The following is a 25,596-nucleotide window of genomic DNA, read 5'->3' on the forward strand; positions in this document are numbered from 1 at the left end:
CTGATAGACTTTTACTGTCAGCAAAGAATCACATTTTCTTGGAGACATTTTACGTAGTCCTCGAATGTAATCGTAGCATTCAACACCAAATTCTTGACCCCCTTTGCCTTCTTTATTGGATTTTTTTTGTGAACTCTCACGCTGTACATTTTGCTTTTGAGTCCAACGAACTCGAGCATGAGCATTCCGGCGTTCTCTTCTTTCATCTTACCAACCACTTTCTTATTGGCTCTGGGAATATTGAACCGATTTGGTTCTGGAAAATCCGATCTATCGAATTCGCGAATATCTCGACGCATGACATCGTACATATCTACATTGGTGATCTCGTATACCAGGCTGTCCGTATCGATGTACAGAAGTTTGCAACGTTCCTCACCAACGGCACTGCTTATGTAGTCGTAGTGGAATGGATATGCGAGAGTCTTAGACAAGTCGAGAACAGCGAGGCCTATGTAAATGGGTTTTCTCACTGTGATTTCCGTCCGCAATAGTTGAATCGCCACCAGTTCGTCGTTGAAAATATCGCTACTGTAGAAAATTGGTCGAGCTGAATGAGCTTCGGCACCGTATTGCCCCTCCCACTTATTCACCAACTTAACGTCGATGCGTTTCTTTTCGTTTTCCATAGTCTTACCGTACACTGCATTGTTGAACAATTTGTATATCATTTTTTCACATTCGTTTGTCGCTTATTTACACATCTCGCTATTCAAATCAATGTACGTCTTGAGCCATGGGCTCTGATTAAACTTTAAATCCCAATGTATCTTCGCGAGGTGCAAGCCATGCCTTATTGCTTGTTTCAGAGCTCTATAGTAGATTACGCAACGCTCTTTATCATCGAGAGTCGTCATGAGCTTTTTCTGTTTGGATTCCGGAGCGGCTTTGTGCTCCGGACTAAATGGCATATCTTTGTGCGCATCGTGAATTTCATTTAGATACTCCAAATCCACCTCGAGTATGTAACCAAAGGATGAATTATCGAGAATATCGAAAGAAAAGCTTGCGTCAATGTCGCACCATTCAAAATCACCAGGTGGAAGTGGCTCTGTCATACTCCATCCGTAAAGGCCATTGACGTCGAAATACGTCAAATATTTGTCATCTTTCTGTGGATCATAGTCGTTCCCCATGTATGGATTGTTCACGGCAGCGTACCTATTGCAACACTGGCTGAAACCACCGCGAATACCGCGGTCGATAAACATGATCATGTCGATATCCGTCAAAAGCTTCAACCTTACACCCGTATACTTCAACATGGCATCCCAACTCAATCCGGGTGTCGTATGGTAGTGGGCCGGATCCAAACGATACGCCGTTCGACATTTGGCTCTGAAGTTTTCAAAAACTTCGGCCAGCAAGAGAACGTCCGTCTTGTGATACAAATCCGAATAGTTGCTCAGATCGGTGATATCGAACGTTCTCCAAACATTCTGCACGTGACTGAACTCCTCGTCACTCATATCCGCATCATACAAACTGGTGTAAAAATCTTGCTTTCGTCGTCTCCTCGACTTTTGTAAACTACGACACATAGTCATACGAAAATACACCTTTTTTCTTCAGTAAGGCAATCTGCGGCAGTGTGTATCCGTCAACTTGCTAAAAATTTCGCTCTAGAATATCGTGTTATTCCAAGTACGACGATAGTTTGTCGAGAGAAGACGCCATAAATCGAAACCAATCTACGAAACGCAGATTTATATCGGTACCTTCCACGTACTTCGTGAAAGATATGTATTTTTCCTTGGTTTAAGGAATGAGGCTCACTCGACCGAGAAATTCGATTTTCCGGATTAATAGATGTGCACCGTATCCACTGATATTGTGAAAAAACGGGTATAGTTCTCGATTCTTGATAAGCAGTGTTACACGTGCTGTGAGCAGCTCCACGATACTTTCTCGTAAAGTGACAATGATCGCGAATTTTTGTGTTTTTTTTCTTGTCCAACGGCTTATTACATATATGACATAGCGTAGCACGATGAAAGCTACATGTCTCTTAGAACGTTAAATTTTCCATGGGCTGTGGGCTTCTTTACAACTCGTGCAGATACTTGGCCAAATCGTGAGGATTGTGAACTAACTACTTGGCTGGACCAACATCATCGACGGTTTTCTGTCTGTAGCTTCGATAACACGAAAGAGAGTCATCGTAGCTACCCTTGACGAAAAAGCCAACACTGTACGATTTGTGACGTTGATAGATACGTTCGTCGTTGAACACCGCTTCCAAGAGTCTCTCAAAATCGACGCAAACAACGAACGGTACTACGCACTCATTTTTAAAGTTTTCAAATTGTAAAAATTTATCTTTCCCACTGGGAAGCACAATTATCACATATTAACATTTTTATAGTCGATCTCGTGCGTTTTCAATCTCTGTTTAGTTAGAAAATAGTATAAGCAACGATGGCATATGTACGACTTACATCTGCGAAATCAGAACTGTCGATACATCAGTCGAGATAAAACTTTTATTCAAACATAGTGCACTTTGTAAGGTATACCGGGACGTTCCATTTGCTCTTCGTTCACATCGGCATTGAATTCGAGTCTACGGAGGAGATTATCTGGCATCAGAGCTTGAGCCAAAGTTATGTGTTACGGATGAAATCTATGAAGCCGCAAAATTCTACCGGCTGTTGTTCTTGGAATTCCAGTACGTCTCTGAATTTCACGCAAAGAGATATGATGATCCAAATCAACCATTGCCAAAACAACGAGAATTCGTGGATCATCGTTGTTCTCTCTCATAATGCGACGACGATTTCTGCGTATTCGTGGTCGACGTCTCTCTCTTCGTTTAATGATTCAGATTCTCACGTGGTTTGAGTACCAAAGCCTCTCTGGGTAATTTTGACGGTAATATCTTGCTGCAGCACGATATGGGCCTTGACTTCCCCCGAGAGATAACAGAATGTCAACAATTTCGTTTCTCGAATAATATGGCATATTTGCCCCTTTTAAGTCGCTAAAAACTAAGAAATTTCCACGTGAACAATCCGGAGAAGAACTGTTCACGAGTTACCTCTTTCATAAATAATACTAAAGAAGTGTTATTTTCCGATTTAGTTGAACCTCTGTAGGCTTGTCCGGAATCACACCAGAAATGAGAATAAAAATAATTAGTTTTCCTACAAATTTATTTTCAAAAATTGATTCTACGTGAAAAAATATAAGAGAAACGTATGTAACGTTTTTTTGTCAGACTTCAAATGATTACTTTTCGATAATCTGTTTAAATAGCTTTTGATAAATAATTGTAAATGGCAAAAGAAAAAAACACGTGTATTTTTTTTTCGATTTACCTACGATTGGCATTGTTAATTTGGGGCTATCTTGCCCAGGTTTGGCAAGGGCCTTAATGGATTAAGACAATGTGGAAGAGACCAGTTTAACTTTCTTTCCAAATCCGAAATAAAAAAATGAGGTATTTTGAGTAGCCGACTTGGTAGCCAGCCAATTTAGGCAAACTTGTTAATAATAACGAAAGCTTATTTTCCATTTCTTATCCATTTTTCAAGACATTATTCAAGGATTCATTCAAGATTTATTGAAGATTACGTACAAATTTTTTACATTTAATTAACGGAAGCTTATTTTCCTTTTTTTAGCTTAGACTCCGTGTAAACTTCTTAATTGTTGACATACTGTTATCTCTCGAAGCGTATTCGTGGTCGACGTCTCTCTCTTCGTTCAATGATTCGGATTCTTACGTGGTTCGGGTACCGAAGCCTCCCTGGGTAATTTTGACGGTCAAGGCCGATATCATGCTGCAGCAAGATATTGCCGTCTAGTTATTAGGTGGGAGGGGGGGCAGATATTACCAGCAAGTTATTGGGTTATTGTAATTAATCTTACACTTGCCCGATTATCCCTGTGCATAGATGAAGAAAATAATAAAATTGACCCCTACATGACCTTACGCGGTGGGGGGGGAGTTAACAGCACCCCACATATAATACCTTGACTGAACGTAGAATTTCTAGCTCTTTCCGAATCCGGAAATATAGAATAATATAATATAATACAATCAAAATTATAGGTTTCTATTCAAAAAATGACTTTGACATTCAAATTACCTTGAAAATAAATCTCAAGGTCAAATCCGATTTCTGGGAAAGGTGTCCCTCATTGTCCCAAACAACTTTTGTCTGAACAATTTCTTTGTAGAACGCCAACCGTAGAAAATTTCGGAGTGGTTCCTTTAAAACGGGACACCCTATATAAGAAACAAAATATATATATATGAAACAAAAAATATCATATTTCCAAAATTTTCAATTAACTTGAACAGATATTTTTTGTATCAAAATAAAATTTAACATTAAAATACAAAATAGTAGATTAAAAGAGAAAAAATAACCGCCTAACCGCCGCTCCGTTGAACATGTATAGTTATACGTGTTTTCGCCTTTACGTTTGATACTTTAATTTCAGTGTCTTCTTTGCAAGCGAGTTGAACTTACCTTAAGTCACTTGACTTGTGACAATCGATCTATCTTAGGTATGAGTGACCTAATGCTTAATCCGACTCATCCCCAAGGCGAATTCGGATTAAGACTTAATCCTTTATAGATCTGTTAAGCTATTAGAAAACGAAATGACGTAAGAGGCGAATAAAATTAATGATGTTTATTTAATAAAAAACTACAGTCTTTTACGGGCCGAAAGACTAATGCACGTGAATAGGATTTACAATTATTGATAATAATTAGGTGGGAGAGAGAGAGATAGAATTCGAAATTTGACGCAAAATTTAACGCTCGGCACGAATACAAAAAAAATTACGATCGCGATAGACAAAATACTCTCGTTCGTATTTTATCGCGCAATATAAGGGAGGTGCACCTACCCTGCGATGCAATTACGGTGATCAGCCGTAATTGTTGAAGAAAATCATCAGTGCTCCTTGAATCAGCTACGCTGCCTCTCAAAAATATTTGCAGCTTTTGTTGCTGCTGCTTTAAATGCTGCTACTGTGATGCTGTTGCTGTGATGCTGCTTGCTATCACTCGCACACGCCAAAAATCCAGGAAACTATCGATTTGCAAAATAACGGCGAAACACAGTGCAAAAACTAAATTGGCGGTACTCTTACAAAAGCAGCTGAGGCTTAACTAAATATTTAAACCCTCGCGCGCCCTCTTTCTCTCATAGTCTTTCGAACTATCATCGCGAGTGTAGCGAATCGCGAACTGATCGATTAATCGAATCGACTACCGTTGCAATTTATTAATGTAATAGTATTAATCGTTATATATGTATACGTATGTATGTGTGTATATGAGAGAGAGAGTATATACACACAATTTCAAATTTAATTTCCATCTCTCTTTCTCTCTCTCTCTCTCTCTCTTTCTCTCACACGTACTTAAAATTTCTTGTTTTGTTTTCGATCGCATTCTTTTTACGTTACTTTACGCCTGGTTTTCGTCGTCATCGTCGTTATCAGCTTCGTATACGGTTACTTCGTGCACTCTCAGTTTTATAATACAGAGAATTTCATACGAAGTATCGATATGTTCCTATTATACAATTTATATTTAATATATTTATTAATATATATGTAATACTATTACAGCAGGCGTTGGTCGCCACTCCAAGTACTACCACCGTTTCCATGCTCCCGATCGTCTTCGAAGGTGAATGTGGAAGTTTATTATATATTAATTTTTAATATATGTATATATATTGTAACAATCCTATCTGTCAGTTATTTTCTTATTTCATGGAATCACTGTAACCCGCTAAACTCATCAATTAGCAGGTTAGATTATCGCTGATTAGCACTGATGGAGCATAAATAGAGCGACGTTAAATAAAAAAAAAAATTAGCAGATTAAACAGCGCCACCTCACATATTATTTGATTGTACAAGGTCTGTCCGGAAAGTATCGGGCCTACGTTTATATTTTCGCGCCATAGTGTTCGAGCGACCTCTACCGGATAGAAACGTTAAAAGTAAAGCCTCACGAATTTATTGGTAACTTACTGATACCTGCCGGACGTAAAGTTCATGCGCAGCGTGTCTTTGTTTACAGTGCCTTTTTGGCGTTCGTCGAATTTTGATGTTGTCAAAAATGACTGAAAAACAAGATCAACGAATTTGCATCAAATTTTGCTTTCAATTCGGAAAAACCAGTTCGGAAACTATTGAAATGATGCAACAGGCCTTCGGAAACGAGTGTATAAGCAAAACACGAATAAAAGATTGGTATAAACGGTTCAAGGATGGTCGCACTTTTGTCGATAGTGATTCTCGTTCCGGCCGACCTTCGACGACAAGAACCGCAGATAATATTAAGCGGGTGCGACTTGCAATCGAACAAGATCATTGTATGACTGTGCTAGAACTAGAAGAAGACCTTGGGATACCAAAAACTATCATTTCAGAAATTTTAATCGAAAATTTAGGAATGAAACGCGTGTGTGCGAAATTCATCCCAAAAATTGCTCACAGCAGAGCAGAAGAACATTCGCTTAGAAATCGCTCTGGACAATCTGGAAATGGTCAATAATGATGATAATGTGCTTAGAAAAATTATTAGAGGTGATGAATCATGGGTTTATGGTTATGATCCTGAAACAAAACAACAATCTTCACAGTGGAAGCATTCTGAATCGCCAAGACCAAAAAAAGGACGTCAAAGTCGGAGCAATGTTAAGTCAATGTTGATTATTTTTCTCGATTGTAAAGGTGTTGTACATCACGAATATGCAACAACAGATCAGACAATCAATAAAGAATACTAAGTTCAAATTTTCAAACGTTTGCGTGATGCAGTAAGAAGAAAACGGCCACACTTTTGGGAAAGTGGTGACTGGCTTCTCCATCGCGATAATGCGCCAGCGCATTCATCCAATCTTGTGCACCAGTTTTTGAGCAAACACAATATCACATTGCTTCGACAACCTCCATACAGTCCCGACATAGCCCCTTGTGACTTTTGGCTGTTTCCAAAACTAAAAAAACCACTCAAAGTACACCGATTCAATAACAAAACAACGGTTGAAAACAATGAGACGAGTGTACTTAAGGCTATCCCTAAAAGTGAGTTCCAGGACTGTTTTGAAGAGTGGAAACACCGATGGAACCGTGTTATTCAATCAAATGGGGATTACTTTGAAGGACGCCACCCACCAGATGATAAAGAATAACGCTAGCACGAAAATATAAAGGTAGGCCCGATACTTTCCGGACAGACCTCGTATTAGTACCAGAGTCAAATTTCATGACCATATAAGGCGTGACGTCACATACTAATAGATATAGATATAACAGTTTTTGTTATTTGAATAAAATATGTAAATTAAGAGTAATTTCGATTAAACAAAGCATTTTTTATATAGATTTTATAACATACATTTAGATTATATTAATTTTAATTGCGGTTAATTTTTAAATGATATTGAATTTTAATATACAAAGTTAATTTGTTTATTACACTGTAAATATTAATTATTAGAAAAATGCAAATACTATAAATTCATAATGAATATCTTAAAAACATGAGTAAGAATTGGTTTCATTGATAACAATTTAATTATAACTGTTATCAATAAATAAGTAATTACTAATTTATTTAAACATTAAATTGTATATAGTTCGAAAGCGTTAATCTTGTACATATTAATGACAGCTTTATACTTTATAAATCTTAATTAATTAATATACACTCCTCGCAAAAATTAAGGGAACAAAAAAATTTGTCAAATTTTTGGCTGATTTTCAACAGGCGGTATTTCAGTGAGAAATGGTCGTACAGGAAATAACAAAATAAAGCTGTTGAAGCTTGAAGACTCTAGTTTTTAGTTTTTTTGGTTAAAAATTTTTTGGAGCTCCGTATTTCATGCAATCCTTATACAAAGCGCAAAAAAAATTTTATCCAAATTTTTTACATTTTGTTTCTTACTCTACGGGCATGAAAAAATTTGGTCGAGCTACGTCAATACACAGGTCTTTTAGCCTGTTAATTCAGCTTCACGCTGTTTTTCGCGGAGCTCAATTACGATCATTTGTCTCCGAGATATCGAAGTTTGAATACAAAAGGATCCTTTTGCATTCAAAATTCGATATCTCTGGAACTACTGGTCGCACAGCGAGCGGACACCGAATTTCATCATCTGCATAAAATTTCCGATGAAATACAGTCAAACTTTAGTAAAGCAAAAAATTTCTTGCCATCTCTAACATTGAATTGAAAAAAGTGAAAAAAAGTGACACTTTCCCCTTTTTTGGTTTCTTGACTGTATCTTCAGTAATACGGGCGGAAAAGGTACGGTTAAAGAGAAATTTTACAGTCTAATGCCCCCCAAAGAACCCCCTAAATTTTTGGAGCGATTGGTTCAGCGGTTTTTTCGGACCAATTGATCAAAATTTATAAAAAATTAAAGGAACAAGGTTTTGGTTCTTTAACTCGAAGCAAACTTTTTAAAAATCAAAAAATTCCATTTTTTTTCGTCTGTTTACACAATTTTATGTCTGTTTACGATTAATTTTGAAAAAAATGGAAAACAAGAACAATATTTTTCAAAAATAAAAAAAAATTTTACAAAAATCAAAAAAAAAATTTTTTTTCATCTTTTCCACTGACTATAAAATATGGTTTGTAACGGCGGCTCAAAAAAAAAGACAACAAAATACCGACCACACACTTAGCTCGTAAATTAAGATGAAAAACTGCGTACAGCTGAATAAAGACAATTTTTCCAGTGAACGGCAGTTTTCAGCTCGCGTATCTGGCAATTTTGGGATGCTGGAGACAATCAGAGCTATTTTACGATCGCGTCATCCGGAGTAGCCAGATTGCCAGCATCTTTAGAAAGTAGAGATCTGCAGCGCACATGTGCTTCCTGCCGATAGTACTATTATTTTATTTTAAATAATTTATTCTTATTATTACTAATTTCTTTTAAATTAAAGGAAGCGCATTTGCTTGCAAGTCTCTTAAAAAATTGCGAAATTTATCTATTGTAAGTAACATTCGAGTAATCAACAAGGACTATTTTAATTAATGGTTTTTTGCTCGAATAAGTTTTAATTTCATACCTAAATATAAATATGGGAATAATTAATTATCTTCCCGTATTTATTGGTTTATTTTCTTTGCGAGTTTTGTATGTATAATTGTTGGATGCGCTCAACTTTGCGTTAGACAATTTAAGAATGGCTTGAAAGAAAGTTATTAATTATATTTATTGTAATTAACTCTGATTTTATCAGCATCTCTCAAAGCTTTTTAATAATTAATTAATAGTTAAAACTATTAATATCCTGATTGTTTTTAGATAAATATAATTCTTAACTTTTGTTCTGTCCTTTAGTTTTATTATAATATTAATTAATATTATAATAAAGAAATATTTTTGTAAAATTAGAGTACCACACACACAATTAATTTTAAATAGAATTAGTTTAAATAATTAAAGGCAAAAATAGCACATAGAGGGCCATCTATGTGAAGAGGGCCCAAAGCACTAAAATGAGACCACACCCGCACACTGGCCAATTAGGGTTCGAATTTTGCTTACGCTTGAGACACTCCCCAAATTTTCCAACCAATTAAGTTGAGAAAATTTGAGTTCTTCCTGCCCAAAAATGACAAAGATTTTCGAGTGGGAATCTCCTGCGAAAAAGTATAAAAGAGAGCTTTTCACGAAAATTAGGCAGTTGTTTTTTCCAGTTCGTTCAGAGTTTTCTAGTTTCTCCAATTCGCTCAGTTCGTGCAATTTTTTCAAATTCGTTCAATTCGTTTAGTTTGTTCAAGTTTTTCCAGTTCGCTCAGTCTGTTCAGTCCGTTCAGCCTAATATTTTATAAAATTGACCTGCGTGTGTGTGGGAAAATAAGTATATAAAGTGAGTAAAAGAATTTAAATAAAAACTTAAACTCTAATTTCTTTCCGTTAATTTTTCTCTAATTTTTAGTTCATTTCTTTCCTTATTCTTTCCTTTCCTAGTTTCGCCTACGGTTTTTCTTTTTTTTTTTAGATAGTTACACAAGAGTGTGGTAAAATAACGCGAAGCATTACTATATTGCCAAGCGTGTGGTATGGTAAAGCTTCAATCCTCCGTCGCCGAAAAAGGAATTTCCCGCGATAGTGGCAACGCACGTCCCGGTTATTGTCCGCAAGGATAGACCAAAAAGTGCGCCTGAGAATTGTTCCGACAACCGACGTCACAGGTTCTTTAGCCATCGTGATTGATAACTGATTTACCCTTGAAAAAAAAATTTTTTTTTTAATTGAAAAAAAAATAACATTTTTTTAACATTCTTTACTGAAAAAAAAAATTAATAATCGATTAGTCACTCATTTTGATTCATTTGAGTCATGGATACATTCAAGCCTCAATTACGCTTAAAAAAAATTGATTTGAAAAAAATCAAAGTTGATACCTCTAAGGCGTATCCATTACTCGGTCTGTGAAATTCCGCACGATAAGTTTTTAACGTCTTCTGTGAAGCCAAAACGTGATAAAAAAAAAACAGTTTTTTTCTAAACTCTTTGACTTTTTAGTAAAAAACTACTCAACAGTTTTTTTCAAAACTAAACTTTTCTTTTCGTAAATTCTAAAAAACTTTTTGACGGCTGCTTGATTCCTGTAAACATTAATTTTTTTCATAATGCCTCCGAGGCTGAATTATCTGCCCCAGAAGTCGCTGTGGGAATACCCCAGATTACAGCTGTATTCAGCTGTACGTAGTTTTTCATCTTAATTTACGAGCTAAGTGTGTGGTCGGTATATTGTTGTCTTTTTTTTTGAGCCGCCGTTACAAACCATATTTTATAGTCAGTGGAAAAATTGAAAAAAATTTTTTTTTTGATTTTTGAAAAATATTGTTCTTGTTTTCCATTTTTTTCAAAATTAATCGTAAACAGACATAAAATTGTGTAAACAGACGAAAAAAAATGGAATTTTTTGATTTTTAAAAAGTTTGCTTCGAGTTAAAGAACCAAAACCTTGTTCCTTTAATTTTTTATAAATTTTGATCAATTGGTCCGGAAAAACCGCTGAACCAATCGCTCCAAAAATTTAGGGGGTTCTTTGGGGGGCATTAGACTGTAAAATTTCTCTTTAACCGTACCTTTTCCGCCCATATTACTGAAGATACAGTCAAGAAACCAAAAAAGGGGAAAGTGTCACTTTTTTTCACTTTTTTCAATTCAATGTTAGAGATGGCAAGAAATTTTTCGCTTTACTAAAGTTTGACTGTATTTCATCGGAAATTTTATGCAGATGATGAAATTCGGTGTCCGCTCGCTGTGCGACCAGTAGTTCCAGAGATATCGAATTTTGAATGCAAAAGGATCCTTTTGTATTCAAACTTCGATATCTCGGAGACAAATGATCGTAATTGAGCTCCGCGAAAAACAGCGTGAAGCTGAATTAACAGGCTAAAAGACCTGTGTATTGACGTAGCTCGACCAAATTTTTCCATGCCCGTAGAGTAAGAAACAAAATGTAAAAAATTTGGATAAAATTTTTTTTGCGCTTTGTATAAGGATTGCATGAAATACGGAGCTCCAAAAAATTTTTAACCAAAAAAACTAAAAACTAGAGTCTTCAAGCTTCAACAGCTTTATTTTGTTATTTCCTGTACGACCATTTCTCGCTGAAATACCGCCTGTTGAAAATCAGCCAAAAATTTGACAAATTTTTTTATTCCCTTAATTTTTGCGAGGAGTGTATATTAATTAATTAAGATTTATAAAGTATAAAGCTGTCATTAATATGTACAAGATTAACGCTTTCGAACTATATACAATTTAATGTTTAAATAAATTAGTAATTACTTATTTATTGATAACAGTTATAATTAAATTGTTATCAATGAAACCAATTCTTACTCATGTTTTTAAGATATTCATTATGAATTTATAGTATTTGCATTTTTCTAATAATTAATATTTACAGTGTAATAAACAAATTAACTTTGTATATTAAAATTCAATATCATTTAAAAATTAACCGCAATTAAAATTAATATAATCTAAATGTATGTTATAAAATCTATATAAAAAATGCTTTGTTTAATCGAAATTACTCTTAATTTACATATTTTATTCAAATAACAAAAACTGTTATATCTATATCTATTAGTATGTGACGTCACGCCTTATATGGTCATGAAATTTGACTCTGGTACTAATACGAGGTCTGTCCGGAAAGTATCGGGCCTACCTTTATATTTTCGTGCTAGCGTTATTCTTTATCATCTGGTGGGTGGCGTCCTTCAAAGTAATCCCCATTTGATTGAATAACACGGTTCCATCGGTGTTTCCACTCTTCAAAACAGTCCTGGAACTCACTTTTAGGGATAGCCTTAAGTACACTCGTCTCATTGTTTTCAACCGTTGTTTTGTTATTGAATCGGTGTACTTTGAGTGGTTTTTTTAGTTTTGGAAACAGCCAAAAGTCACAAGGGGCTATGTCGGGACTGTATGGAGGTTGTCGAAGCAATGTGATATTGTGTTTGCTCAAAAACTGGTGCACAAGATTGGATGAATGCGCTGGCGCATTATCGCGATGGAGAAGCCAGTCACCACTTTCCCAAAAGTGTGGCCGTTTTCTTCTTACTGCATCACGCAAACGTTTGAAAATTTGAACTTAGTATTCTTTATTGATTGTCTGATCTGTTGTTGCATATTCGTGATGTACAACACCTTTACAATCGAGAAAAATAATCAACATTGACTTAACATTGCTCCGACTTTGACATCCTTTTTTTGGTCTTGGCGATTCAGAATGCTTCCACTGTGAAGATTGTTGTTTTGTTTCAGGATCATAACCATAAACCCATGATTCATCACCTCTAATAATTTTTCTAAGCACATTATCATCATTATTGACCATTTCCAGATTGTCCAGAGCGATTTCTAAGCGAATGTTCTTCTGCTCTGCTGTGAGCAATTTTTGGGATGAATTTCGCACACACGCGTTTCATTCCTAAATTTTCGATTAAAATTTCTGAAATGATAGTTTTTGGTATCCCAAGGTCTTCTTCTAGTTCTAGCACAGTCATACAATGATCTTGTTCGATTGCAAGTCGCACCCGCTTAATATTATCTGCGGTTCTTGTCGTCGAAGGTCGGCCGGAACGAGAATCACTATCGACAAAAGTGCGACCATCCTTGAACCGTTTATACCAATCTTTTATTCGTGTTTTGCTTATACACTCGTTTCCGAAGGCCTGTTGCATCATTTCAATAGTTTCCGAACTGGTTTTTCCGAATTGAAAGCAAAATTTGATGCAAATTCGTTGATCTTGTTTTTCAGTCATTTTTGACAATATCAAAATTCGACGAACGCCAAAAAGGCACTGTAAACAAAGACACGCTGCGCATGAACTTTACGTCCGGCAGGTATCAGTAAGTTACCAATAAATTCGTGAGGCTTTACTTTTAACGTTTCTATCCGGTAGAGGTCGCTCGAACACTATGGCGCGAAAATATAAACGTAGGCCCGATACTTTCCGGACAGACCTTGTACAATCAAATAATATGTGAGGTGGCGCTGTTTAATCTGCTAATTTTTTTTTTTATTTAACGTCGCTCTATTTATGCTCCATCAGTGCTAATCAGCGATAATCTAACCTGCTAATTGATGAGTTTAGCGGGTTACAGTGATTCCATGAAATAAGAAAATAACTGACAGATAGGATTGTTACAGTATATATACATATATTAAAAATTAATATATAATAAACTTCCACATTCACCTTCGAAGACGATCGGGAGCATGGAAACGGTGGTAGTACTTGGAGTGGCGACCAACGCCTGCTGTAATAGTATTACATATATATTAATAAATATACTAAATATAAATTGTATAATAGGAACATATCGATACTTCGTATGAAATTCTCTGTATTATAAAACTGAGAGTGCACGAAGTAACCGTATACGAAGCTGATAACGACGATGACGACGAAAACCAGGCGTAAAGTAACGTAAAAAGAATGCGATCGAAAACAAAACAAGAAATTTTAAGTACGTGTGAGAGAAAGAGAGAGAGAGAGAGAAAGAGAAAGAGAGAGAGGGAAATTAAATTTGAAATTGTGTATATATACTCTCTCTCTCATATACACACTTACATACGTATACATATATAACGATTAATACTATTACATTAATAAATTGCAACGGTAGTCGATTCGATTAATCGATCAGATCGCGATTCGCTACACTCGCGATGTTAGTTCGAAAGACTATGAGAGAAAGAGGGCGCGCGAGGGTTTAAATATTTAGTTAAACCTCAGCTGCTTTTGTAAGAGTACCGCCAATTTAGTTTTTGCACTGTGTTTCGCCGTTATTTTGCAAATTGATAGTTTCCAGGATTTTTGGCGTGTGCGAGTGATACCAAGCAGCATCACGGCAACAGCATCACAGTAGCAGCATTTAAAGCAGCAGCAACAAAAGCAGCAAATATTTTTGAGAGGCAGCGTAGCTGATTCAAGGAGCACTGATGATTTTCTTCAACAATTACGGCTGATCACTGTAATTGCATCGCAGGGTAGGTGCACCTCCCTTATATTGCGCGATAAAATACGAACGAGAGTATTTTGTCTATCGCGAGCGTAATTTTTTTTGTATTCGTGCCGAGCGTTAAATTTTGCGTCAAATTTCGAATTCTATCTATCTCTCTTCCACCTAATTATTATCAATAATTGTAAACCCTATTCACGTGCGTTAGTCTTTCGGCCCGTAAAAGACTGTAGTTTTTTATTAAATAAACGTCATTAATTTTATTCGCCTCTTACGTCATTTCGTTTTCTAATAGCTTAATAGATCTATAAAGGTTTAAGTCTTAATCCGAATTCGTACTAATTTTGTAAAGTTTACATGTTTTAAAATTTTAGTATTAATGTTTATTCACTTGTAAATTTAGAAAATCCATTTCTCAAAATTACGAACATTTCTCGAAGATTCTAAAATTTCTCGAAAAGAGCTGTCCTGCGAAAATAGGCGTAAAAATCTGTGTATAAATACGCTGATTTTTGCACAGGCTCGCATTCACTCCTAGCCTTGCAAAGTGAGCGCATGAGATTAAATAAACTTGGCTAATACCTAAGTTCTTTCTCTCATTGTAATTAACTGAGCAAATCCTCTCCTCTCCTATTATAATTCATGCTCGACTTATAGAACACTTCGCGCTATAAGAAACTTGGGCTGAATTATATTCTTTATAAGAAAGACTTTAGCTCTGCTTATGGGAAAATTCGCACCATAAGAAACTAGGGCAAAGTCTGACTTTTCCTTGAAAATTTAACTTACATACGTATTTACATTATTTATTGACTTATTTCATATTAATAATTAGAGTAATTTTGAAGGAAACGAATTCTTACTCATTAACGCTACAAGACCACGAGAGTACGAACTATAAAATAAATTATAAGTGATACGAACATCACAATATATTAATTAATTTTTTCATAAATAATTATTTTGATAGGTCTGATGATGATGACGACGTGAAGATGGTTTGTCAGGTCATTGTCTCGCATCCACCACCAGCACCACGATACGTGAGTCACGGCGACCTGGTGACTCCTCGAGAAGCACCCGTGATCGATATCACGACGCCTCAGCCGCTCTTGGTGAACTTAGTTTCACCAGAGCAACAAGAGACATCCTACTACCGACAAAAACAGGAATGAATTTTTTTTCTTTTACCCCTATCGGGGTAGTTTGTTCTAAGTTTTTGTTTTTTCTTGTTGCAGGTCGACGACGATCACGACGACGATGATGATAACGACAATGACAACTGAGCGTCAGTTTTTCACACACACACACACACACACACACACACACACACACACACACATACACACTTTGAACAGCAAAAAATAATTCATCATATACCAATTATAATAAATATATATCATATTTATTATAATTAATATATTTATTCAACTTATCATAATAATATATATTATTTATTATAATTAGTGTATATAATAAAAAAAGAAATTCATTATATACTAATTACAATAAATATATATAATAGCATTATTATTATTTGTATGTATTAGCGTTTGGACCCCTTCCCCCACATATCAATCATGTAGCTAATATACACGATACGAATTGCCCGTAGTACCAGTGGCAAAAGCTCTAGCGGTAGAGCATCGACCTACGGATCCAGAGGAAGCGCGTTCGATCCCCCGATCCGTCCATCCGTTTTGTTTTCCGATAAGTCTAAAAATTTAACACACACACACACAAAATAAAAATCAAAGAGCGTAACACAGAACGCACGGGCATCAAGAGCACATCAGATCAGTAGGGGAGAGCGAAGTGCATAGAACGCACGGGCATCAGAGCAAATCAGCTCAGTAGGGGAGTGCATAGTACACACGGGTAGGGGGGGGTCGCCAATGCGCGGGCATCTCGGCTTAGTAGGAGGGGAGGTGAGGTGAGTTGACAGTGCTGAGCTGAAGATGCTCGGGTATCAGCTCAGGGAGTGCATCTCAACTCAGTGAGCCAATACCCCTCTAACTGTAGCCTCTCTAGTTTACCTACTATAAGAAAATTCATATAGAATATTCACATTGCCAAAAACTATTCATTTGACAAAGAAATACTAGAAATATGCACAAACATCTATCGACCATTCATCCTGTGTTTTATGATAAAAATGAGTCAAAACCAGGTGAGGTATAAAATAGGTAATATGTTTTCCTGTAAATAAATAAATCACCTTATAAAATTTGAAATTATTATTCATAATGTAACGGGGATTTATCCCGTTGACATAAATAAATAAAAAAAAGAATCAGGGCTCAGTCAGTCAGGAAAGCTCGGCTTGTCTCCTACCTAGGACTCCAGTGCACCAGGTGTTGCCGGGACGTCGTGGCTTCACTGCCGAGTCAAGGCGCTAGACTCCCACACCTAAACATGAAACTCGAGGAATCAACAGGATAGGCGGATTAATGAATAAAGAATAAATCGTGAGAGAACAGTATACGGCGTATTTAATCGTAATAGTATGATCGTTACAACGAACAAGTAAAGAATATATATATATATATATATATATATATATATATATATACACATAGGCGGCAAAGCAGAGAGAAAAAGAAAGCGAGAAGCCAATTTAAGAAAGAGAGAAAAGGTACGCGATGGTACTTACAATTCGCAGCCCCGAAGAAGATGGTTCGCAGCAGACGCATAACAACAATAAGGGCCTCCAAAGAGGCAGGCGCAGGTGGCAGAAGGCCGTCACACGCATACAGTTGCTCAAACATTGTTTCTCCTGCACAGAGTTACTCTCACTCTCTTTCTTGTCCTTCGACACTTCGAGTTCTCCTCTCCTGGGTGTCGCAGCCTATATCATCGTCGAAAATGGGGAAAGAGACCAAGGGAAATTGGATCACTTAGGCCGGCGCACGTGTGCTTGCGTCGAAGAACTTGAGCAGACTCGCTCTTGCGCGCCAAAAAACCGAGCGTCTTCCACGCGGTCTGCGCGTTCGATAATCGAACCCGTCTCTCTCTCTCTGTCCAACCCTCTCTCTCTCACTTACCTCACTTCAGCCCACTGAAACTTAGTTATACGTATCAATACATATTTAATTTATAAGTATGTATTATGATATGGGAGATTAAGACATAACGAGCAGCAGTTGCGCTTGTTATAATATGTACATATATACATATATTCACTTTACCATATTTATAACCAAACTATGAATAACATGATACTTACAGAATGAATTAAAGGCTACAACACCAAGCATCAACTCAGCTTGAGCTATTTAACAAATTTTAAGGTATGAAAAAATTCTATTAATATTGATTACTTTTTACGAAAATCAACAAATTGTTTTATAATTGCAGTTAAGGCTAGCAAAGATGATGAAATCACTCTTGACATTCTTTATATGATATGTATCGACTTAATGCCACTTTCAAAGGTTGAGATAACAGGTTTTTTACACCTTATGAAAAAAGTTTTTCGTCTCTATAAAGTACCCTGCTGAAAAAGTTTCATTGAAAACCATTGAAAATAAATAAATGATTTTTTATCCTTGATCATAATCGTAAAAATGACAATCGAAGCCGTTTCATAATCAAAGTTATTGAAATCTATTGAAATCTATACAATGGATTATGATTCATTTCAATTAAAATGTATTGACTGTGAATCATTTCGAATACTAAATTTTCCGATTGGCTGTATATTCTTTAAGTAGTTATAATAGTGAAATAATTATTGAAAACCAGTGTTTTTTAATACAGTTCAACTACATGCATTTCAAAATAATAATAGTTTTTATTAACAACAAAAATAATTCATCGAACTTACATTTTAATATTTTATTATTAAACATTACCTTAAATAATTCATCACGTTTATATTAATATCATTAAATAATTAAATTGAATTTAGAAATATTTTGCACCTATTGGGATTCGAACCCATGATCCTTTTATCCACTGAGCCACGATCACCATTTCAAATTAAAATTAGAATTGGATATATTTTCAAGAAAGTGTGAATGTATTGAAAGACTTTTAATGTATTTTAATCAATCTTACGAAGAAGAATATGTAATCGTGTTTTATCGAATCATTTTTATGTATTGTAACGTTTGATTCTATCTCGCGTTAGTCAAATAAATAGTTCAGACTCATTCTATTATAGTTGCAATCGCGTTTCCGAGAGTAGCAAGAACTTGACACGCATATATTCTATAAGACTGAAATTTCAAAATTCACGGAATAGCAAACACAATATTCTCTATTCGATGAATCGTTTTGAAATATAACTGAGTATAGTTGCATCTATCCGGGAGAAGCCCGACAGCGCCGCCACAAACACTCAATTATATTTCTTAGCAATTAACGATTTATAGAGAGGAGATATCTAAGGCTAGTTTTTCTCATAAGAGGGATAGTCTTATGAGTTGAGCGCTTAGGTATCGTAAGGAAAGGAACTAGCACGCTAACCACTGAATAATGAAATTAGTCTCAGGAAGTTGCTGAGTCTTTATTTCGATTCAATGCTCGCGCTGCTAAGCAAGGTAGGATAGTGAATCCTCTTGCCGCAGCAACGAGCGAATTTATACTTGCGAAATTGGCTTCTTTCTACGCTTGGTAGCCCCTACAACGCTATTTTTGAAATTGATATAAACTTTGTCCATGTTTTGTCGCAAAATAGCTCGATCGAAATTGAAATTTGATGATTTAAAAAATTAAGTGTGAAATAACGAATTTTTAACATAAATCGTTTCTCGAGGAAAAATAGCCTTTTAATGTTATAAGTGATATAATTCTGATATTCAAATAACACAAAATTTACAATAAATTTACGGAAAATTTTTACATATAAACCGCTTGTGATTAGTGGAACATTATTCAAAATAAAAACAATTAATTTATCTATCCAATTGTGAATAATAATTAAAAAACGAATTTGCATATTTCTTTTTTAGCCATTTAAAAATCAGCAAATTGGTAACTATCATTATCATTAATTTTATAGATATTTACAATCGAATCGCTACCTAACAACGCAATTTTAATTGTTTAAATAAATTATAAATTTTTTATTTATTGATAACTTAGTGAAAAAATAGTTACCAAAGTGCCAAATTCTTGCTTCTCTGTTTCAATATGTTACGAACGCAATTGCATAATCGAATTAGCAATATTTCTATTATATTTATATATTTGTTGCAAAATAACACTATTAACATGTAAATTAAATTAAACTAGCAAATACATATTTGATGACTACAATAACATGATATTCAGGATCAGCGCATCAAAATTAACTAAAAAATGCGTTTATTCATTAGAAAAAAACTTTACGATTGTTGATTTTGCATTGTAAATAATAAATTTCCCACGCTCGTGACGTCACGCTCCTTATATGGTCTTGTTTTTGCCGAATCGCCCTAACACATTTACATGTATGTGAGAAGAGCACCTTCGTTCAATAACCACTTTTCTTTAGTTTACTTGTGCACGACTGGTTGCTATTTTGCAGTAGGAAAAGGGACAAATCAGACCGGACCGTTACAGTATTTTAAGCAATCTCAAAGGACACATAATCATGTTTTATTGAATCAAATTTTATAAATATTATTGAATTTCAATAAAAACCAGTGCTTTATCATACATAATTGAATTTTGCTTTTAATACGTAACATACTATCTTGATTCCCTTATAGTTTTCTTAAATGATTTTTGTAATAATGGAAAGAAGGGAAATAGTGAGAGATGGAAATTCACTTAATTTTAATTATATTCAGCAACGCTTCGTCAGCACATTTGCTGACCTCTTCAGGCTTTATTAACAGAAAAACAACAAATTACTAAGAATAAAGTTGCAAATATAATTTTAAAGGCATATAATTATATGTAGATGAGTAGATAAGCAATGTATGTTCTGGGACACAAAGGAGCCGACAAATGATGCCGCCAATGTATAAGGATACGTGTATGTTCTGGGACACAAAGGAGCCGCCCGATGAAGGTGTGACGGTAGTGACACCTTTTAATTTATTTTTTATTTACCCCATGCTGAGTGTCTAAAAGGCATTTGATGTTCGTTTGACACCTCCCGCGTGCCAGTGGGCCCCTTCGACAGTGCACCTCCCTCACTTGGGCCCTTGGAGAGGGTAGCATATAGCTTGGCAAGCTATATGCTGTTCTCTCTCTTTCTCTAAGCAAGCGCTATAGTATTTTCATTAGATTTCGGGAACCTTTCAACCTCACAGTTGATTTTATTCGAATATTAATTAATAAAACTTATAGTATTTTCGTTTAATTATTCATTTATTGTTCATTCAACTATACATTGAATGTAATACAGTCCGTCTATAATCTTTATTTTCAGTAGTCGACATCGCTATATTGAAATATTGAGTTGAATTTTTATATGTAATATTGTCAACTTCATCAATACCTTCCATTTCAGATTGCTTCAGACTAGCTTTTATCCATAAAAACAATCTTTGTGCATTTGTAACGGCACATACAAAGTTAGCTGGTTTATTGTAATGATATGTACATATTGTTTCTAATGAGTAAGGTAATGCACTCATTGGTGGCCATCTCATCTCGCTTTCAAGTTCTAAACTTTTTCTAAAAAAGGAAAAAAATTTTTAATTAATAGTGATTTTAATTTCTAACAAAAAAAATAAATAAATGAAAATACTTACTTTTCAGGTAAAATTTTTTGTAACCATTGTTTCTTTTTTAATCCTTTTACATAAATATTTCTAGAATTATTTAAATGATTGTTTAGTACACGTGCTAAATTTTTATATGGAATAAGACCGGATCTCCATAATAAACCATGATGACACGTTTCTAAAAAATGATTCACTTTTCGACACTTGAAAGGAAGTTGAAACTAATGATATGGTGGTTCGAAGAAAAACACAGTTGGAACAGTATCTACATCTAATGGTAGATATGCGAGTTCTTTACAAACAAAAGTCTCGTTTAAACTTTGAAAGCCTTGAAAATCTATTACGAAATCCATTTAAAAAAATGCTGAAGTTAATGTGAACTCTACTAGTTCCCAAAACCGTTATGAGAGTAGAGGCACGTGTTTGTTATATATAAAGCCTATACCTCACTATTCGAAAGTAGAGGGCGCCATTGTCACCATACCTCACCAATCGAAAGTATAGGGCGTCATAGTCACTATATAGTATGGTTATAGGTAGTTTTTATTAAATTCCAACAATATATATAATTTCTTTTCTTTTTTATTGAAAAGCATTGTATACATTGATTACATTGTGTCTTGTTAATTTCAAACTAATTTTTTAACATCACCACTGATTGGGTTATATTGTACAATACGATCGTGTAATATTAAGCAGTAGGCTGCAGTATCTTCAGGAAAATCAGTCCGAGTTTCAAATTCTAGGCGAACATCGACTGGCGCATTTTTTAATGTTTCATTTTGTTTGGAGCAGTCTATAACTATTAGCGGCACTTTATTAATGAAATCTTCTTTATTGAGTAACGGCTCTTTTTCTTTACCATAATAAGCGTTTTGAAAATTAGTATACATATCGTAGAGAACAGCATACTGATTTTGATTGATATTCAAATTGAGATTTCCATACGGATAGCATTGTGAATTGAGGAATAGCTTCACATTACTAATATTACAATGATCAAAATTACTAGAATTAACACTCGCCGAACTTTTACGTTTAGTTTGAAAAGCTAAAATAACAAAGCGAGGCTTTTCTATATGATTGGAAGTCTTAACACTCCAAACATGCTTTGATGTACGTGGTAATAACTCATAGTAATTGCACGATCTTGTCCGATCTAATTCAGTAATTTGATTTTTTCTTTGTCTGCAACCATCACATATGGCATCAACCATTCAGCCTTAGTTAAAGTAATTTTTGTTTTTTCTGAAGCAGCAGGATTCCCTATTGGAGCAGACAAAATAGCATTCAAATCCTCTCTTGATCTTGTGAGAATAAGTTCATGCTTGACATTGAGTACAATTTTCCGAAAATCTTCAGCAAAGCCCATCAACATACTGAGAGGTATAGTAACATCAAGAAAACCTAGAGCATTACATATTAAAACTTCATTGTTATCACCATTCCATCCGGCATATTCAGCGATAGAGCTCTGACATGGATTGAGTGAAAGCCAATTTTATATGATATTGTAAATGATATCCATTACTAAGATATGGTCTTTATATGTACTCGCACTGTGATGACTTCTCCTCGAAAGTTAACTAGATTTCCGTCTTGATCAACTAAACGAATTTGAAAATGATCAATGCTCCTCACAGCGACTGGAAGGTAAATGACGTGAGAGGGAACTTTTATAATCTTATATCCAGGTGGGACTGCTAGGAAAAATTCATGTATAGTATGTACTTTGTGATCGTTTATGTAAGAGCCTGTAGTAATATTACACTCTACACGTAAAGCATTGACTTTGAGTATAGTGACGGGTAAGTCAGAACTATGTGTTTCGTTTTAAACGAGCGTGCGTTTAGTGAAGCCTAAAATTGATCCAATAGAATCTTCTGGTTCAAAATGTATTTTTTGACTGCACTGAATGACACTACGTAAAGTATTATTATTTGGTTTTAGGCTAAACGATATACCTTTAGGTGCTAATGCGTCTATGAGAAAGCTTTCAATATCTTCTATTTCGTAGCTACCAGTCGGTAAAGTGATAGCTTCTTGACCTTCAATGTAAAATTTATTATAACCAACGTCAATGTTTGGTATTGAGTTAAATGTCAATAGCTCAACTAGACCAAGAACGTATTTTTTGTTTGCTATCAATTCGATCGGTGGAAAATAATATGATTCGAGTACGGATGATGTTCCTGAGAGACTCAATGTTAGTGTATTCTCGATGACAGATTCATATCAAATGACAGTCATTTGTCGAATGAGTATTTTTTATACTAGTTGTCTTTTCTATAGTTTGTTTAAAAGAAATTTGAGACAAAGATGGCCGCAATTATATGTATTAAAATCTTGATATCTAATATAATTATACATGATTCTATTAACTTTGAGATAAAGCAATAGATCTATAGGCGGCTGTAGATTACCAAAACTATAAAAATACATATTCTTTTTATATGCTACCCAATGAGTACCTGGCCCCCGTTTATTATCCAAATTTATAATAGCTGTCTCTTGATATCGAGGTCCATCGGTCGGTAGAGCATCACGCATAAAAACACCTCGAAAATTTGCAATTTTTAGTATTTTAGCATATTTTTTTATATCATGATCTGTCAGTGCTCGATTAGGTAAAGTTATTTCGAGCTTTTTTTTTAAACCTTTTCCACTTGAATATGGTTTCAGATAAAGACCATAACCTTTACGATGTGGTTTCAAATAAAGTCCTTTACCAATAGCAATAGCTTCCATAGTTTTATTGTGTCTATGAGCTTCTTTCAATTAATTTTGAGCGGCCTTAGCACTGTTAACAGCTTTTGCTATTGAAGCAGCTCCTCCAGCTAAAGCTCCAGTGGCGCTCAAAGCGGCAAATAATGGAATTAAAAAAGGAAGAGCTCCACCCACTTTACTAGGAATTGGTAGAATACAAGGAATATTTATTTTTCTTCTTCCTCCAGCCTTCTTCACAGCTTCTTTAGCGCCTTTTATAGCCGAACAAATGACAAAGAGTGATTTATTACTAGATACAACACTTCTGGAGGCAGCGTTAATAATTTTTTTCAATGCAATTGATAGATTTTTACTTTTTACATGTGTTTTTCGTCGCTGTCGTTGTTGTTGGCGATTTTTTAATCCCTTACCTCGTTTCTTTCCTCGTTTTAAAATTTTAACACCCATACCAATTTTACTTTTAACTTTCATTATGTTGGCTACAGCAAACGCAGCAACTTTCTCACCAAAACTACTATCTTTCGCTTGCACTCTATCCCAGCCTTGTTTAGAATTTTGTCGGCTTCGTTTCTCGCCTCAATGTTCTCTCGATTTTAAGAATAAGTAATATCGTGATCTTTACAAGCAGCGTCTAGCGGATTTTTTTCAGCATCACCACAAGCAAGTCGTTTTTTCAATTTAGTTTCCGGCCTGCAATACTGATAACCAGGCAAATGAGCTTCGAATGGTAAGTTATTGATGATCTTATTCACTAAGCCAGCACCACCAGTCTTTCTTTTGTAACAAATGATCATACCTCATCAGAAGACAAAGTCTTAATGAAACTGAAAAATATATAAACAATCTTTTTATAGTTAGTAGTCTCATTCGTTGTTCGATCGGTGATTAGAAAACAATATGGACTTCAAAGAGCAACCACTTGAGTTGCAAGTCATAAATTTTGATAATGTGGTTGAGACGGAAAAACGAGAAAAAAGACATGGTAAACTACTGCCTGACAGTATACGAGCAGTTTTCTGTGGTCCTAGTAACTGTGTGAAAACTAACTGTTTGCTAACACTAATCACACATCCTAATGGACTTAGATTTGAAAACATTTATGTTTATTCAAAGTCCCTAAATCAACCAAAGTATAAGTATTTAAAAGATTTATTGGATCCGATTGATGGTATACTACAGTATTATGCATTCAGCGAGCATGAGGCAGTTGTTTCACCGGATAAAGCTAATCCAAATTCCATCATGATTTTTGACGATATAGCCACTAAAAAGCAAGACAACGTGAGAGCATTCTTCTGTATGGGAAGACATAAAAAAGTAGATAGTTTCTATCTCTATCAATCATACGCTCGCATACCGAAGCATCTCATTCGAGATAATGTGGATTTACTAGTTTTGTTTCAACAAGATGGCGTGAATATTAAACAAATTTACAACGATCATGTTAACTCAGATATGACTTTTGAGAAGTTTAAAGCAATTTGTTCAAAATGTTGGAGAGACGATAATCATGGATTTATAGTTATTGATAGAGATAGACCAATCAATCATGGACGGTATAGAAAAGGATTCGATTCTTTTGCTATAAATATAGCGGAGTGAACGAATAAAGATTATTTAACTTTAGAAATTGCAAGCGTCAACATGGCTAATTTTGAAAAAGAAAAGAAGATGCTCGAGCAATTATCTGAAGCTCGTGATACCATCAGAC

This window comes from Phymastichus coffea, unplaced genomic scaffold, assembly GCF_024137745.1.
Source record: "Phymastichus coffea isolate CEN01 unplaced genomic scaffold, Cenicafe_Pcof_1.1 PCOF00012, whole genome shotgun sequence".
Taxonomy (NCBI): domain Eukaryota; kingdom Metazoa; phylum Arthropoda; class Insecta; order Hymenoptera; family Eulophidae; genus Phymastichus; species Phymastichus coffea.